The sequence below is a fragment of the Canis lupus genome, chromosome 12 (genome assembly GCF_011100685.1).
Source record: "Canis lupus familiaris isolate Mischka breed German Shepherd chromosome 12, alternate assembly UU_Cfam_GSD_1.0, whole genome shotgun sequence".
NCBI classification, from domain to species: domain Eukaryota; kingdom Metazoa; phylum Chordata; class Mammalia; order Carnivora; family Canidae; genus Canis; species Canis lupus.
Window position 1 is genome coordinate 45,898,500 of NC_049233.1, and position 13,173 is coordinate 45,911,672.

The following is a 13,173-nucleotide window of genomic DNA, read 5'->3' on the forward strand; positions in this document are numbered from 1 at the left end:
GATACAGCCCATTATAAGCTGAGAAGAAAAAAAACCCTATTATTTTGACTGACACATATGGGTTTGGGAACAACTTATTCATGCAGCTATTTAGGGAAAATGATCCTGCATGGCCTGACCATCTTGGTTAGATCAGATGCTATTATGATCTACGCTAAATCCATTCTGTGCAATGTTTGACTAGCTTAAACTCCGATTTTATCAGCAATCTTCCCCCATGACCCATAATTGTTAGGCTGTGCTCATTTTTATTCCACATTTTCCATTTTGTGGATCCTTTCAAATTACAACTGCATCAAGACCTAATATTTCAGGATTCAGTAATCAGACGGATCATTTTGATAACTGGCATGTTTCTCTCCAATAGGCGGTCTCTCCGTTTTCTTCACCATTAACCCAGTAATATTTAATATCCCACATAAAGTTAACATTTCTATTTATTTTGTGATACTGTCAAACCACAGCTCTCCATAAAAACCTATGGATTTTCCCCACAATATTCAGCATAAATTTTGACTCCGCTTTAATTACAATCATTTACTTTGAAAAGACTTTATTTGACAAAGAACAAGCAGGGGGAGGAGCGAGCGGGAGAAGCAGACTCCACTTGGAGCATGGAGCCTGATGGACTTGATCCCAGGGCCTTGGGATCATGACCTGAGCTGAAGGCAGACAATTAACCGACTGAGCCACCCAGGAATTGCTTCTTATGGATACATTAGATTAGATGCTGCTTTATAATCTGTTTACAAAAATTAAAAAAAAAAATCAATATGTTGTCTTGATTTGTAGGTTTTCTTTCAATATCAGTAAAAGGAGCTGTTCTTCATCAGTTTTTCATACAAGTAAATCTCGTGGCATTAGCCCTAGAAAAGGAAAAACATTTGAGATTTACAAGACAATCCACATCAGAAGACAGAAGAGCGAAAGAATTAAAAAAATATCTTTGTCCTTATAATGGTCTATCTCAGAAGCCAGATCCGTATTGGTTTTCTCAACATGTATTCAGGTTCGGGATAAGATCATCATAGATTAAGACCAAGGACAAAACAATGACCAAATGTCAAAAAAAAAAAAAAAACTCCACTCACGGGGATGGGTTACACCTTCGGAAGGTTCCAACAAACTGGCCTCTTTCCATGGGCAGACAGCGACCCCACCACACTGTTGGCAAAGAAAAACAAAAACCCACCAATACATCATTGTGAGGTAGCAGTTTTCCCCCTACAAGATTTGTAACTTAACAGAACTGTTATAAAACCCGGACAACAGAACAGATTTTATTCTGGTCTCATCTCAGAAGCCGAATCCGTATATGCTTTTCTTCAGGTGGTCAGCTTCGGGATAGGTTTCATCATTGATTAGACCAGAATTCATTATAGAACAGTGAAATTAACCATTAGCCAAAGGCATGTTAAAAGGTAAATACGGTGCTGGAAACACTGTAGTGTTATCTTGTACACCACACAACTTACTTTAAAATGAGGTTGCTAGTCAGTGACATCTATAGGTCCATTGTGATCAATCCCCAGGAAGCTGTTCAAGAACAAGAAAAAAATTTTCATTTAATCTACATTACGGAGTAAACCTACTGAATTCAAGTATTAGCCCAACACATACCTGTGTTAAGACTGTCAGGTTTCGACCAAGTAATTTCCCAGCAAATACTCTCTCACGTGTTTTGTTGGAGTTTTCCTTTGCAGCTGTTAAGAAGCAAAATTCCAGATGATGCATCATCTTTTCCTGCGTATCAACAGGTTTACTTCAATTTAAAAACGAAGCTCTCCACCGTACTTACCTCATCATCTTCAGAGAGCAGCTTCATTACACCACCGAGAGCCATTGTTCCTGCAGAGGACCAATATTTTGAAAACTAAGCATTCTCACAGACTGGCAGTTGGAGGTTTTCAGCACTAGAACCCTGCCTCTTTGACTAGGCTGCCTTGCACACAGCGCCACCTGGGCACAGTACAAGTCCATCTCAGACAAGGTCGGGGACCGCCCATTTTTTCAAGTAACCTTTTGATTTGCGACGATAAAGGGACACTCGTCTTAGTAGTAAAGGTCTCTTATTTTCAACGTAGATCTAACTCCCTGGCTCAAATCGCGGGGAATACGGTCGTCATCCCTCCGCTGCCCAGGCTCGGCCAGTCGGGTGTCGGCGCTCAACAAGGCCGCGCGCAGAGCTCGTGGCCCTCAGCACCAGCCTCCGCACGCCTAAGCTCGAAGCCTGGCGCCGCCGCCACCGCGGACGACACGTGGCGGCCCGGCTGCGTGCTTCCCACGTGCGGCTTCCCAAACCACAGCGCTCTAGGCACAGCTGACCAGAGCCTCGCAGCGCCGCAGCGAGCCGCAGCCCGCCCCGAGCCCACCCGCCGAAGGCCTCGCCCACGCTGCCCACTCACCTTCCACCGGAGCAGCGCCTCCCAAGTCCAGACGCAAAAGACCGAGCTGCGCCTCCAGCAGTTCCTTTTATAGCCTCTCCAGAGCCGGACCGAGGCCGCCCCGCCCTCTCGCGTCTATTGGACGAGGGAGGGGCGGGGCGTGGCCGCTTCCCGAGAGGAGAGCGCGGGAGCGCGCGCGGCGGCTTTCTTCTCTCGGGGGGCGGGGGAGGCTGGTTCCGGGGCGTGGTGCGCGCCTAGTCCGCCCGCCCACTGCACGCTCGCCCCCGCCCCGTGCGCGCCCGCGCCGCGCGGCGATCTGTCGCTTCCGAGTCCGGCTCTACGTGGCGCGGGAGTGGCGCCAGAATTCAAACCAACTGCTGCAGTCGGGAGGCGAAGCCACCGCCTGCTCCGGCCCAGGCTTGCCCGGAACAGCTTGGCCAGCTCGGGCCCGGCAGTGGACTGGAGTCTCGCCGCGCAGGGCGGCCTCGGCACACGGCCCTCTGGAGAAGTCGGGCTGGTTTGTTGGCCGGCCCTGGGCGGGAGTCGCTGCCCAGCCGGCGCCGCAGGAGCTGGCGGGCGCTGTGGCCCCGCACGCCCGGAGAGAGAAATTGGGGCGCAGAAGCGCTCGGGTGAAAACATTGGTGGAAGCGCCGCATTCCTCTTGCGGTCCCCGGCGGGAGTACCGCGCGCCCCGGGAGAGCGGGCCGGCAGCGGAGCACGCGGTCCAGGTGCGCGTCGGCGCGGGCGTCCCCGGCAGCCCCCGTCCCCGCCCCCCCCCGGCCGCCCCCGCCGCCCCCGCCGCCCCGCCCCGCGCGTGCTTGCGCCAGGCCCCGCGGTGGGTTACCCGGTCAGCACCTAGAATTGTCCCCGAGACAGCCAGCCTGAGAGGTAAATAGCCCTTTAGGCTGAGGCCCTGAAGCACCTAATTTGCCTAAATTCGGACAACACAGACTCTTTACTGTTTTTGATTTCTTTGTGCTAAGTGCGTTATAATGAATGCAAGAGAAAGTTCAATATCCCCGAATACTATATACAAACGACTCTTAATTCAGTAGCAATGATTGTATTAATTGGTACGTGTGAGCGAGTACGTGTATAGGCACACACAAGCACACATGACATTTGAACATTGTAGCATTTGAAAATTCAGATCTTCGTGGCACTCAATTCTAATTATTATTTATGTGTGGGTGTATCGTCCTACCCATGTGTAAGGAGCACACGATTTTGTGCCTTAGAACAGTGTGCTCTGTCTGGTATGAAGTAGGTTGTCGGTAACGATTGGTTGAAGGAACAAAAGAATATATGTGATGAGTGAGGCCTTTTAGAAAATTAAAACAAAGACCAAACTGCAGATTAAGAGATAATAGTGAAGAGCAAATTTCTGTACCAGGAACCTAAATGATGAGGTACTTAGTTGGCTAGGTCTTATGCAGATTTTTATTTTTATTTTTTATTTTTTATATATTTTAAATTTATTTTTTATTGGTGTTCAGTTTACTAACATACAGAATAACCCCCAGTGCCCGTCACCCATTCACTCCCACCCCCCGCCCTCCTCCCCTTCCACCACCCCTAGTTCGTTTCCCAGAGTTAGCAGTCTTTACGTTCTGTCTCCCTTTCTGATATTTCCCACACATTTCTTCCCCCTTCCCTTATATACAGTATTTTGCAATGTAAATGTAAATTTGCACGTTGCTCATAGTGAAAAAACCAAAATGGTACAGAAGGATATAAAAAGCAAAAAGTCCCTTTCCATATCAGTGAGAATCTCCCCACTGTTAACAGTAACCACTATAGATTTTTACTCTCTATGCATATACAAATATGTGTATGTATTTTTTCATATTTCATGTGTACAGATAAGATCTGTATACTTTTCTGCAACTTGCCTTGCCCCCTCATAAATTAGATACCTTTCTGTATCAGTATATATAGACGAACTTACTCTTGTCTATAGTCTGCATAGTATTCAGTTGATGTATCATAATTTATTTCCTCAGTTTTCAAATTTTCACTTTCAGATTCTGCTGATGTGAATTTCAGGTGTAATGAGCTTGTGAGATCTGCAAGATCAATTTCTAGAAGTGAGTCACTTAAGTTTGTGATAGATACTACTTAATTGTCCCCACTATCCTTCCATTCCCCCCAATGGTCCTGTTGTGTTTATATTTTGAAGAGTGTTTTGCTAATTGAAAACCATACATACGACTTTATGGGATGGCAGTTATTACACATCGAAATTGAAAACTATTATTCTGTTATCTTTGAATCACTGCTGTGTTGAAGACTATCAAAATCACCTCGGCAAAAGCCGTATAAAACGATTTCCTCAATGTCTGCCTTCAGCTAGGGTCATGATCTTCCCAGTGTCCTGGGATTAAGCCCTGCGTTGGGGCTCCTGCTCCCTCTGCGGCTCCCTGTGCTTGTGCTCTTTCACTCTCTCTCTGTCAAATAAATAAATACAATCTTTAAAAAAATTTATTCAAACAAACAAACAAACAACAATGATCCCCTACCTTGCCTTATCAATTGAATTACTTGGAGAGGGCATCCCCGGTGGCTCAGCGGTTTAGCACTGCGTGCAACCCAGGGCCTGATCCTGGAGACCCAGGATTGAGTCCCGTGTTGGGCTCCCTGCATGGAGCCTGCTTCTCCCTCTGCCTCTCTCTCTCTCGCTCTGTATCTCTCATGAGTAAAGAAAATAAAATCTTAAAAGAAAAATGAATTACTTGGAGAGCTAAAAAATGTCTAATTTTTTTTTTAAGATTTTTATTTATTTATTCATAGAGACACACACACACACAGAGAGGCAGAGACACAGGCAGAGGGAGAAGCAGGCTTCATGCAGGGAGCCCGACGTGGGACTCAATCCTGGGCCTCCAGGATCACACCCCAGGCTGCAGGCGGTGCTAAACCGCTGCACCACAGGGGCTGCCCTATTCTTTTTCTTTTTTTAAAGATTTTATTTATTTATTCATGAAAGACAGAGAGAGAGAGAGAGAGAGAGAGAGGGGCAGAGACATAGGCAGAGGGAAAAGCAGGCTCTATGCGGGGAGCCTGACGTGGGACTCAATCCTGGAACTCCAGATCATGCCCTGGGCCGAAGGCAAGTGCTCAACTGCTGAGCTACCCAAGCTTCCCTAGTCATGTAATCTTCAGAATAATCCTGATATATATTTTTAATCTTGCATTAGAGATGAACAAAGTGAGACATAGAGATCTCAGTTAACTAATATTCCCAAGTCTTCCTTTCCTCAAATTCATAATGTCACAAAGGCATGATATTACCGTATTGAAGGAAGAAATAATAGGATGTGATGATGAGATGTGGGAGTGGAGTGGAGCCTGGCCTGGGCAGCCAAGAGAACTGCGACTCCGTTGAGAGGAGGAGGGAAGTCAGAAGTTATTGATTACGGAGAATACAAAAGAAGATGCATTTTGCATTGAGTTACATATCCAGTGGATCATCAGAACTGTAGAGATGAAGTCCAAGAGAAAAGTCAGGGCTAGAGAAGGACCATTGGGCAAATAAATGTAGAGAGGATGATTGAAGTTTTGTGCAAGAACAAGTGTAGGAAGAGAAGGGCCAACTGCAGTAGCCTAGAACCAGTGCCATAGTGTGTGCAGATATCCTACAGTAGACCACTTTTGAAAACATTTCAATATACACAAAGCTCTGGGTAGATAATGCATGAGAATAAAGTTTGGTATTACAACTTTTGCTTAAATCATGGTAGATGTATGTATGCCATGTTAAGTAGTATAAGCATGATTCTTTTTTTTTTTTTTTAAAGATTTTATTTATTTATTCATGAGAGACACACAGAGAGAGAGGCAGAGACATAGGCAGAGGGAGAAGCAGGCTCCATGCAGGGAGCCTGACATGGGACTCGATCCCGGGACTCCAAGATCACGCCCCAGGCCAAAGGCAAGCATTAAACCACCGAGCCACCCAGGGATCCCAGCATGATTATTCTAAAGCAGAAAAAAAAATCAGACTTCAAAAATTAGAATTAAAGAATCTTAGTATAATGTTCTTTTTTTTTCCAATTTCTAGACTGAACTAGCCAGTAAACTCTAGGTTTGATTGCAGAACAGACAATTGTGAATTGAAAATCTTGTCAGTACTCTGTGAAATAATAAAGTGTTAAGTTCATGAAATAAAGTTAAAGAGCTTAAATTAGGGGAAAATCTTGTATATGTGGAAATGTCAAGGATAGTTTAATACATGAGTCTAAAGTTCAGAGGAGAGGTCAGGGCTTGAGTGTCATTGGCATGAGTAAGATATTTAAAGCATGACACTGAGATCATCAGGGAAAGAGTATAAATAGGAGATAGCCTAGGACAGAGCAGAACCTTGGTGCACTGCTTAGTTTAGAGTTCTAGTAGAAAAGGACGTGCCAGCAAAGGAGACCCCATTCGGGGTAAAACTAGAGAGTGTGATATCTCAGAAATGAAGTGGAGAGAGAGAGAGAGAGATAAAACATTTGGAATGCTCCTGAAAGGTCAGGTACGATAACAGAAATGACCATTGGGTTTGGCAACATGAAGATCACTGGTGATCTTGTGAGCAGTCTCAGCGAAATAGTGATGATGGAAACCGGATTGAAGAGGATTGAAGAGAAAACGAGATGAGAAGGCAGAAATGGGTCAGTAGCTGGAGAGTGTCATAAGGTCAAGGGACTGGTTTTGTTTGTTTGTTTGTTTAGATTTTATTTATTTAAGAGAGAGTGAGAGAGAGAGCATGGGGGTGGTGGTGAGGGGAAAGGCAAGGGGAGATGGAGAAGCAAGCCTTCCCCTGAGCAGGAAGCCAGCTGTAGTGCTCAATCCCAGGAGTCCGGGATCATGACCTGAGCTGAAGGCGGATGCTTAACCTACTGAGCCACTCTGCCGTCCCAAAGGACTGCTTTTTAAGGCAAAAGTTGTAGGAGCAAAATCTTTGAGAAGACAAGGGGAGATCCTTTCCAGACTACAGATGGAGGTCTTTGGTTGGAAGAGGAACACTTCATCTGTTTCATCTGTGAAAAGAAAAAGCAGTTGTTGGGGAAGGCAGTTACTTATAGCCCCTTGACCCTTGCATAATTGTATAGGAGTGTGCCTTGGGCCTGGAACATTTTCTTTCATGGAGATAAGAAGTCCTAACAGCCTGCGCTGGGCATATGGACTTGTCTGGGACTATCTTTCCTTATTCAGGATTTGATATGTACCTCTTTGTTTTACTTAAAGCATGTGCATCATATGACACCTGGCTAACGCCATTGTTATATCTATTCCTTGGTGGGAAGGGGAAAACATTCTTCACTTGCCGCATAAAAGGATTGAGGACAGACCACTTCCCTGTGTCATCTTCAGGGCAATATACACTAGCCATGAAGGACTGGCAGTCACTATTGAAGCTCATCTTGCTTGATCTCTTCTCTGTGAATAAAGTCTTATTCCATCCAGTGTCTGTGTGAGTCATGTCTTTCTTGGCAACGCCAACACCTGCAAACTCTGCAGTAGGCTGACATCTTGCTATTGCTTTTCCTAGTGGTTGGCAACAGGTGTTAGTTACTCAACAGTTTAGTGCAGTGAGCAAGGTCAACAACAATGTTAGTGCATGGTGCAGATGCATGGTGTTCATCAGTCCAGCCATTCCAGGGTAGTGTCAGCCCCCTGGGGGGGATGATGGGCTGACTGAGTACAGGGCTTTCTCTGGCTGAATGTGAATAAATGAAATGTACACAATTTCCGTGTCAACAGGATCAACTGGTATTATGGATAAGGGCAGAAATGCAAGAAATTACATGGAAAATTAACCTGGTTTCTGGTCACCTTCACACTCCCACACTGTCCTCTAACTCCCACATGCCAGAAGCTGCAGATGACACCCAAGAGAAATCAAAGGCCCCTATGTAGGAAGCTCTGCTTATCCAGGTTGGACTTGTTTTCACTAAATGCAAGCCACCAGTGGTTTTGCTGAAAATGAAGTTGATGAGGTCCTTTTTGGAGAGTGAAAAGCAAAAACTGAAAGATGTGGACAGAGGCCAGGGGAGTTGTGCAGCTTGGTTGGTGCCCCTGTTTGATGAGAAGGCCTTGCAGACCCAATGTCTTAGGCTGAGTGGTGCCGTCTAAGCTAACCACGGACCCCTTGCTGCAGTGCATTTTTTGCCTATATCGAATAGGGCAACCGACAGGACAGGTAAGTCCATGTCACTCTTTTTTTTTTTTTTTTTTTAAGATTTTATTTATTCATTTATGAGACACACAGAGAAAGGCAGAGACAGGGAGAAGGAAGGCTCCCTTCAGGCAACCTGATGCAGGATTCCATCCCAGGACTCTGGGATCACACCTGAGCCATTGGCAGACTCTCAACCACTGAGCCACCCAGGTGCCCCTCGTGTCACTCTTGACGTAGATTGCAAGGAGTATGAGCATAGTATTCCCAACTATGAGGAGTCCCCTAAGACTAAGACTCCTGGAAAGTCATTCTTAAAGCCCTCATTTCAGTAAAAGCCTTAGGTAATTGATTATATGACCCTGCCTCTGGGACATGGATGATGAATTAGAGGCCTTCATGCAACAGGGCCCTTCCCAGTGGAAGACTGGGCTATCACTACCGTTGTCTCTGAAATGACTGTGGGGGAAGCAATGGAAAAGCTCCACTGAAAAGTCTTGCTTAGGATAAAAACAATAAACTGATTTCAATGGCTTCAGATAGAAAACAAGGGGAATCCATGTCCATAGGGCCAAAAGGGGAATTCAAGAGATTATAAAGGTGGGAAAAAAAGAGAACAGGGTTGATCCACAGAGCAATATAGCTTTGGTTGGTAAAACTGGATAGATAAAACAGAAATAAATGAGATTCCTATAGAAGAATTACACCCATGCTATGTGGTAGAGAGAAGCCCCTCCAAATTAGAGGTTAAGGTCCTAATCTCATGTTTCCATTGTGATGTCCTGACTGGTACAGAATGACTCAGACCCCAAGCTATCCAAAACCAACAGGATTCACTGAATTCACTAGCTAAGGTAGGGATGAATAACAATAGCCTTGACTATCTGTTGGCAGAACAGTGAGGCATTGGTATGATTGCCAATAACTCTTGTGTATATATCAATAATTCAGGTAAGGTAAAAACTAAAGAACATCTATGCTCGGGTGGGATGATTATTGAACTATATACCTGCAGTCCCTCCCAGACTTATTTTTTTAATTCCTTAGTTGGCTTAATCCAAGCACTTGGGGTTCCTAATTAGGGACCATCCTCAAGGATAGGCCTGATCATCACCCTGCGTTTGGTTTTGTCTCAAAATGAAGTGCTGTCTCAAAATGACAGGTAGGCTGTGCAGAAAAACTGCATCTATGGATTTTTCAGGGGCCCCATTAGACTCCACTCTATCTCCAAATTTGGGGCAGACAGTGGTCCTACGAGATTTTTGCACTGTATCTGCTATTTAAGCAGCTGAACAATGGTTGGGGGATGGACCATTGGGAAAGGCAGTCATGCAGTCTTTTGACCCTTGTTTGGCTGCACAGCAGTGTGCCTTGGGTCTGGAACATTTCCTGACATGGAGATAGGCCCTCATACCCTGTGCTGGGCATATAGATTTGTTTAGGAATATCTTTCCCTATTCCTGATTTGATATGTACTTCTTTGTTATGCTTAAAGTGTGTGCATCTTATGGCACCTGGCCAACCCCACTGCTATACATGTTCCTGGCAGGGATAGATGGGGATCCTTCACCTGCATCACAGGAAGGGTTTGTGCAGATCATCTGTGCATTAACTGTGGGTCAAGATGCACTGGCCGTGGGGAACAGATGCTCATTATTGAGGCTGATTTTGCTCTGCTTGTGTGAGTAAAGTGTTAGATCCAGTGCGTGTGTGAGTCATATTTCTTGGTGATCCTGATATTTGCAAATCATGCAGTGGTTGATATCCTGGGGCTGCTACTTCTGGTAGTAAGCAAGAGATGTCACTTGCTCCATGGCAGGAAGTATAGGTATAGATAATGCAGGTCCTGACTCCTTGTTTGAATTTTCTCAAATACTCATGAGGCAAAGTCATCAACTGAGAATGGGAAATAATGAGGTACAAGAGGTTTAGGAGAAAGGATATGTGGAATTGTCAGTATGCACAGTAAAAAAAAAAAAAAGGCAGACCAAGGAAGTGAAGTAGGATTGGTTGCCAGAGTCCTGTGCCCATGACATTTATGGCCATAAATTTATTATGACTAAAGTCTTAAGAAAAGCTTAAAGCTTTCCTTTTCTAGAAATATTCAGACACTTGGGTGCAGGTATGGAATATATGGAATTAATTAGGGTTCAAGTTTTGCCAGGCAAGATAACAAGGTAAGAAAGGACTAGAAGAGTTAAGAGTGTTTTGAAGGAAATGGTTTGAACAATAAACAAGGAAATATAAACTGGGTAAGGGGATGATTTGTAGTGAGGAAGTGATGGTGTCAGTGGACTGGAGATTTCATGAAGTCCAAGGAAGAGCTGCAGTGAGAAGACTAGAAATGACAGGAAATGGGAGCATTAGAGAATAGGGTTCTAGATTTTGAGATTTTAGTGGTAGTATAATTATTGGTACAGACAATTCACTGTGTTACCAAATTTAACAGTGTTACCAAAGGAGTGGGTAGTTGAGCTGGAAGAATGAAATGATCATTGGATGCAAGGAGGTTGAGAAACAGAATGTAAGGTATTAGGTGAATCATCACTGTGGACACTGTAAGTGATGAGTAGTGGTGGTAATAAAGATTGTGAAATAGGTGCTAGAGTCATCAGCGAAGAAGGGATGTGATGCAGGGGTTTGAAAGAGACAGTAACAAGGACAAGAAGCTAGTGTTAAAATCTATTGGCCTACTTTAAAGATTATGGGACTTTGGCAAGAGGAGAGTGGGGATAGAATTTGGGAGCTACAACAAAGAACAAAGGGAGCACTCCAGTTCCAGGCCTCTTTTCTGTAGCTGGTTCAGTTTGGGACATTTCAAGTTTGAGATGTGGGGATCCCTGGGTGGCTCAGCGGTTTAGCACCTGCCTTTGGCCCAAGGTGTGATCCTGGAGTCCCGGGATCGAGTCCCATGTTGGGCTCCCTGAATGGAGCCTGCTTCTGCTTCTGCTTCTGCCTGTGTCTCTGCCTGTGTGTGTGTGTGTGTGTGTGTGTGTGTGTGTGTCATGAATAAATAAATCTTAAAAAAAAATAAAGTTTGAGATGTTTGGAGACATCTTATACAAAATACCAAGTATGTAATTGAATAAACAAACTTAGAATTTGGGAGAAAGCTGAAGGGTAGAGATATGCATTTGGGATTTGTACTACAAATTTATCATTTCTGGCCACCTGACATCTCCAGTGATCCTTTTCCAAGTTCTCTTAATTATTTGTGGATCCATCTTTCATTTACTCTCAGCTCATACTATTTGGATGCAGTTGGTCATTCTAAGCTCTAGGGTAGGGCCTGATTGGCTTAACCACTCCAATCCACCTGGCTACACTGATTGGTCTGCAGGTAGAAACAACCCAGTTTGAGCTAGTGAAAGTCAGATTTGACTTTTTTATCCAACTGTTGAGAAAAAGTCCTACTGCATATTGAGCATAGAGGATGTGAAATCTGGGAGTGCTACAACCATCTCTCTTTTTAAAAAAATTGAAATGTAATGTTCCACTAGTTGCAGGTACACAACATAGGATATCAACAAGTCTACGTGTAATACTATGCTCATGACAAGTGTAACTACAATCTGTCATCATACAACACCATAGACTGTATTCCCTGTGCTGTACTTTTCATCCTGATGACTTACTTATTCCATAATTGGAAACCTGTATTCCTTACTCTACCCATTTTGCCTATCTCCCAATCCCCACCCCCACCCCGCCTTCCCTCTGGCAACCATCAGTCTCTTCTCTGTATTTATGGCTCTGTTTTTGCGTTTTTGTTGGTTTATTTTTTTAGATGCCACATATAAGTGAAATTGTGTGGTAATTGTCTTTCTCTGACTTATTTCACTTAGCCTAATATCCTCTAGGTCCATCCATGTTACAAATGGCAAGATCTCATTCTTTATATTCCATTGTGTGTATATATGCCATATCTTCTTTATCCATTCATCTATTGATGGACACTTGGGTTGCTTCCATATCTTGGCTATTTTAAATAATGCTACAGTAAATGGAGGTGTGTGTGTGTGTGTGTGTGTGTGTATAAATGTTTGAATTAGTGTTTATGTTTTCTTAAGGTAAATACCTAGTAGTGGAATTAAATGCACTAATGAATTCCTTGTCCTCTGGTTTTCCATTGGTTTGGGCCAATAGGCAACTCCAGCAGATCAGAGGGAAGAGGGAGTTGCTGTTGGCCTCCACTAAAGGGCTAGCTTCTTTTAAAGTGGCCCACTTCATCCTCTCTTTCTTCTCTTGCCCCTTTAGAAGCAAGGGTAGTAAAGCTCAATTAGCCTAGTATACTTTCTATCTTCTTGGTTTTCCTTCATCGTGCCCATCTTATAAAGCTTATTTATTAACTTCTCTCAAATTACCCATATGTTTTCTGTTGGGACCCTGAATAAAATTTACACATAAAATACTATTTTATTTTATTTTATTTTATTTTAATTTTTAAAAAATATTTTATTTATTTATTCATGAGAGACACACAGAGAGAGGCAGAGACACAGGCAGAGGGGAAGCAGGCTCCTGCCTATGCAGGAGCCTGACGCAGGACTCGATCCCCAGACCCGGGATCACGTCCTGAGCCAAAGGCAAATGCTCAACCGCCAAGCCACCCAGGAGTCCCAAAATACT

General features: G+C 44.1%; 1 long non-coding RNA gene, 2 other non-coding genes and 1 pseudogene across 3 annotated transcripts; 1 reads left to right on the forward strand and 3 right to left on the reverse strand.

The window, feature by feature from the left end:
• Positions 1-522: 522 nt before the first annotated feature.
• LOC100688055 lies at positions 523-2,509 on the reverse strand. Its single transcript, XR_005367445.1, has 6 exons — positions 2,406-2,509; positions 1,799-1,848; positions 1,621-1,703; positions 1,476-1,536; positions 1,092-1,164; positions 523-866 (listed from the first exon to the last, which is right to left on the reverse strand). It is a non-coding gene; the product is annotated as an uncharacterized LOC100688055 (long non-coding RNA).
• LOC119874346 lies at positions 965-1,034 on the reverse strand. The gene has a single exon (XR_005368214.1). It is a non-coding gene; the product is annotated as a small nucleolar RNA SNORD50 (small nucleolar RNA).
• LOC119874347 lies at positions 1,294-1,363 on the reverse strand. Its single transcript, XR_005368215.1, has one exon. It is a non-coding gene; the product is annotated as a small nucleolar RNA SNORD50 (small nucleolar RNA).
• Positions 2,510-3,044: 535 nt separating the features above from the next.
• LOC102152576 overlaps positions 3,045-13,173 on the forward strand; it is a 40,321-nt pseudogene continuing 30,192 nt past the window's right edge.